The sequence below is a fragment of the Octodon degus genome, unplaced genomic scaffold, assembly GCF_000260255.1.
Source record: "Octodon degus isolate 3935 unplaced genomic scaffold, OctDeg1.0 scaffold00232, whole genome shotgun sequence".
Taxonomy (NCBI): domain Eukaryota; kingdom Metazoa; phylum Chordata; class Mammalia; order Rodentia; family Octodontidae; genus Octodon; species Octodon degus.
In genome coordinates, this window is record NW_004524808.1 from 1852038 (window position 1) to 1857298 (window position 5261).

The 5261-nt window shown below is 50.9% G+C and overlaps 1 pseudogene; it reads right to left on the bottom strand.

Moving 5' to 3' along the window:
• Positions 1-3620: 3620 nt before the first annotated feature.
• Positions 3621-4145, bottom strand: LOC101584634 (annotated as a pseudogene).
• Positions 4146-5261: the final 1116 nt, after the last annotated feature.

The following is a 5261-nucleotide window of genomic DNA, read 5'->3' on the forward strand; positions in this document are numbered from 1 at the left end:
GCTTTATTCTACTGAGCTATCTCCCTGGCCCCAGGACTGTAGATTGAACTCTTATTCTGTGCCAGGGACTACATTATTTTGAAGTGAGATAAATATCTGTGTTCCCAGGACACGGAGTCTAGAGAGGTTAAATAACCTAACTGAAATACAGCTGTAAGTGACAGAACGAGGATTTCAACTGATGTTTAACTCTAAAATCCGTGCGCCTCTCTCATACTGTCCTAAGGTATAATTTACATGCAGTAAGGAGCGCACATCTTTATTTTCACTTATTTATCTGTTTCTTGGTGTTGGGGACGGAACCCAGGACCTCACACAGCCCAGGCCCACACTCTACTGCTGAGCTGCACCCCAGCACCATCTGAAGGGGAAGTGGGTGACTTCCTGTGTGTGTTCCCACGGGGCCACCACACGCATCCACATAGAGAGCCTGTCTCCCATTCCCAGAGAGCTTCTCGTGTTCCTGTCCCATTGACGTCCTCCTACCCTCCATCTCTCCGGGGTAATCACTGCTGTGACTTTTACTGCCATGAGTTAAGTTTTGCCCCTTTTTTTTGACTTCATATAGATAGAAGCATGTAATATTTACTTGTATATGACTAGCATCTTCCACTCAGTACATTAGTATATGATTCATTTGTGGGTGGTATGAATTCATGTTTTCTCCTCCTGCCCCTCCTCCTGCTCCTTTTGCTCCTCCTCCTTCTCCTCTTCCTCCGCCTCCTGCTCCTTCTCTTCCTTCTCCTTTTTTGACAGGACTGGGCATTAAACCTAGGGCCTTTGCACTGAGCTATATCCCAAGCCCTTTTAAAAATTTTTTGGGGGCTGGCCAGATAGCTCAGCAGATTAAAGTGCTTGCAAGCAGGTCCAGGGCCCAGGGGTTCAATCCCCGGGTCTGCTGTGCTGCCCCCTCCCCCAGGACATGCTGAAATGGCAATTGAGACTGGGTGTGGTGGCGCACACCTGTAATCCCAGCTCTTGGGAGGCTGTAAACAGGTGGATCACTACAAGTCCGATCTAGTAGCGAGACCCCGAACACCCCGTGGACCCTTCCCTAAAATAAAATTTTAAAAATTGATTTTTCAATTTTGGGACAGGCTCTCACCAAGTTGCTGAGCTGTCCAAGCTCAGCTCAGCAATGCTCCTGCCTCAGCCTCCCAGAGTGCTGGGATTGCACGCATACACCACCATGCCCGACTTACACCGGACTCTTTTATACCTTCTTGCGTGGCTACCTGTTCTGTGGATGGATATGTGGGTGGGCCGAAGCTTGAGCCCCTAGCACTCAGCTGTGCAGGTGCTCAATGCTATCCTCCTGCTGATGGGCTTTGCCTGGACTTTGCTTTTCCCAGGCTGGTAGATTGCTGGAACAGATTCAGCGTGAGGGAGCAGGGTGTGCGTCTAGGGTTCCTCAAGGACCCTGGCGAGGACAAGAAGGGACACCCGAGAGAGTACAGGCCCTTCTCCCTAGGCTGGCTCACCCTTCAGGGACAGCCACAGCTCTTCCTGCAGAGATGAATTGCTTGGAAATCTCCATGGCAGCCGGAGCACACCCCCTCCCCTGCAGTTCCCAGGCAGCCCCTCAGCTCCGCTGATCACAAATTCAGGGTTAGGAGGTGCTGTCTGATCCCAAAAATCATTTGTAAAGCTAACAAACAAATCACAAGGCAAATTGAGGCCAGTCTATTTTGGGATGAAGCCGGCAACAATTTCACTATGGGCTGAAGGGTGCGAGAGCCCAGGCGCGGGCCTGCAGGGTCATCAGCACAAAGTCTGGCCAGGTTTTATGGGCCCTTGGTGGACTTGCAGCCTGCTACAATGAACATGCCCGACAAAGGGGCCCTTGAAAGGAGAGAAGTTTTATGGCCTTCCACAGCAAGCTGGGGCTTGTTCTCTGCCTGGGGAGGAGGCGAGGGAGGGGTGATTTACAACCCATGGTGGGGGACACCTCCCTCCTGTGGACTCCTCTGGGCACAGCCTTCATCTGGTGGTGTCCAGGAGCCGGCAGGCCGCACTGCGGTGAGCAGCTGGGGGTGACAGTTTATAGCCTCGGAGATGATTGAAAGGCTGGAAAACGGGCCTGATGGGCAAGCTTGAAAAGACCTGGATTATCCAACCCAGAGAAGCAAACACTGATGCCCATGGTCAAGCATGGAAGAGGCTCTTAGCCCGAAGTCGATGGTCAGCTACTTTCCAGCTTTCAAAAACAGAAAAAAAAAAAAAACAAAAAAAAAAACAATCTCAAGATGAGGAAGTGCTCTGAATTTCCAGCAGGTAAGACTGAAGACTGAGAGTGAGAAGCTGAGCATCGGGCAGGGACTTTGGGCTAGTGCGCCTGGAAGCTGCTAGAACCTTCTCTGCAGCACTGTGCCATAGGCCAGGCTCTCTTCTGCCTGGGAGGTTTGGAGGCTACAAGTGCCTAAAGGCCAGGATAGTACAGGGTGATGCCAGGCATGGTAGCACATACCTGTGGTCCCACCAATCTAGGAGGCTGAGGCTGGATAGCAAGTTCTAGCCCAGCCTGGGCAATTTAAAGACTTGCTGAACTCTGTCTCAAAAATTATACAAAGGATAGGGAATGTCACACAGTGTGAAGGGCTTGAGTTTAATCCCCAGCAACACACACACACACACACACACACACACACACACTCTCTCTCTCTCTCTCACCCCAAAACAATAATAAAACAAACCCAGGGTAACTTTGCAGGTGACATTACCATACTGTTGGCTGTGTGTATTCCTCCGGTAGGAGACCTTGAGACAAGGGAGGTTCACTGGAGAAGCTCAGTGATGTCCTCGGGAAATCACACAGGGCAGGGAAGCACGCCAGTGAAAAGTGAGCTCAGCATCAGGCGAGTAGTGTGGGCCAGTGGCACGCAGACCTGCTGGCGCTTCTCCAGGAGATGCCGTGGGCCGCATTGTTCTCCCCGTGAGCCAGGAAGCTGGAGTAGAACTGTCCCTTTGGTAGCCACGGGAGACTGGCCTCAGGACCCCCTGTGGCTCCCAAAATCCTTGGCTGCTCAGGTCCTTTAGATAAGATGGAATAGTACTCGTGTGGAACCTTGGCACATCCTCCAGTAGTACACTACCTCATCTCAAGGTGACTTCTAATACCTAGTAAAATGTCAAGGCTCCACAAATAATTGTAACACTGTATTGTTTAGGGAATAATGATATGAAAAAGTCTGTGTGTGCTCATTTCAGACAGCATGCTTAAAAGAACCCTTTCACTGAGAGTTGGTTAGGTTGCTGGGTGTGGGCCCCACAGGTGAGGAGGGCCGACTGTGTCTGTTCAGCGACAGATTGAAGCTCATGGCTTCCGCTCACTTGGGCAAAATAGCATCCGAGAAAAGGCTTGGCCCAGACCTTTCAAGCACTGTGGGTATTAGCATGGACATAATACTCCACCATGGGCCCCCAAGTGCAATGGCAGGCCCATAAGGGCCAGGTAATAGATGGGGTCTCGGCCCAGTTCTGACTAATGGTGGCTCCACTGAGTCCATGCAGGTACCCAGTTGTGGTTTCTCTAATCTCTGAGTGGCTCATCAGAATGGACATCCCTGAATATCTCCTCAGTGACTAGCCAACCCCCCACCCACATTGCTTTCTTTTTTTCCCCCAAGAGTCAGAATAACTTTATTCCCTTTGGAGGGTGGCCAGGTGAAGTTAGAACTTCTGGAACTGCTCCTTGGTGCCGGTGGCCTCGGTGACCTTAAGCACGTTGAAGCGCACTGTCCTGCTCAGGGGCCTGCCCTTGCCCACGGTGATGACGTTACCTATCTGGACTTCCCTGAAGCAGGGGGACAGGTGCACCAACATGTTCTTGCGGCGTTTCTCAAAGTGATTGTATTTGCGGATGTAGTGGAGCTAGTCTTGGCGGGTGACAATGGTCCTCTGTATCTTCATCTTGGTCACCACGCCAGACAGGATCCGCCCCCAATGGAGACGTTACCGGTAAATGGGCATTTCTTATCAGTATAGGTGCCCTTGATGGCCTCTTTGGGGGTCTTGAAGCCCAGACCGATGTTCTTGTAGTACCGAGGGAGCTTCTCTTTGCCAGTTTCTCCTAGAAGGACCCTCTTCTTGTTTTTGAAGATAGTTGCCTGCTTCTGGTAGGCGTGCTCTGTCTGAATATCCGCCATCTTCCCAGCTGGCTGAAAAAAAGAGAGAGACTGCGGCATGTGGGTTTCCTTACTGACGGTCCAGGGGCTAGACCTACATTGCTTCTTTGACCTGTGGGCCAAGGATGACCACAGTGGGGCGTGTGACCAAGTGGAAGCCTCTGAAGTGGCCCTCATACACCAAGGCAAGGTAGTGATCCATCGATAGTGGCACATCCCATGGGAGGCAGGGATTAGAGCCACCCTCAATGGAGTAAAGAATGTGTCATTTGTGGTCTCCAACATCTTTTTAGTTAATTAACCAGTCTGCCCCTTAAAGAAGCTGGACGGACCCTGGTAAGTGAGATTGAATGCCTTAGTCAAGAAGCTGCCTGGAGTGTAGCTACCTTACGGCACTGTAGCTTTGCTATAGAGTATGTAGTCAAGGGTCTGCCGCATGCACTGTTTTCTGTCCCTAATGGCTGGCATTTGTGCAGGCTAGAAAACAGCAAACAGGGATGATCTTGCTCCAGGGCTGTGTTAATTTTTCCACCATCCTTTATAACATAACCCAGAAGGGACCTGGACCATCCAGACAGTCTGAAAATATTGTGAGGAAACATCATCTTTGTTGTAATCAGGGTTTGCAAGGAAAACAATACAGGAGAAAAAAAACAATACAGGACACATCATTTATAGGTTTACTTTGTAATAGTCACCCAAAGAGTCATCTACAAAGAGAGTGCAGGGGATCTGTCCACATACAGAAGACCCAAAGAATCCAGCTGAAGGCAGGACCTCACGGCAATGTCCTGCACGCGACTCCAGCTGAAGACCAAGAGCCCGCAACAGTGTCTCATGCAAGTCTGTTTCATGAATCTGCGTGGGGAAGACCCCAGGGTCAGTGGTGGAAGCTAGAAAGCCTGCCCCAGCGGGACGAAGACTCTGCGCCAGCAGGCTGAGGGATCTGCGCTAGAGCCAGGAAGCGGCTCTCAAAGTAAGAACCAGAGCTCCCCCAAAGTGAACTGTAGCCATGTTTGGCGACAACAAGATCCTGAGCTCCTCGGATGATGAGAACAGCTGCATTCACATCAGGAAAGCCAGCGTGACAAGACCCTCAGAAGAACCAGCAGCTCACAGTTGAACCAATAGCCCCCT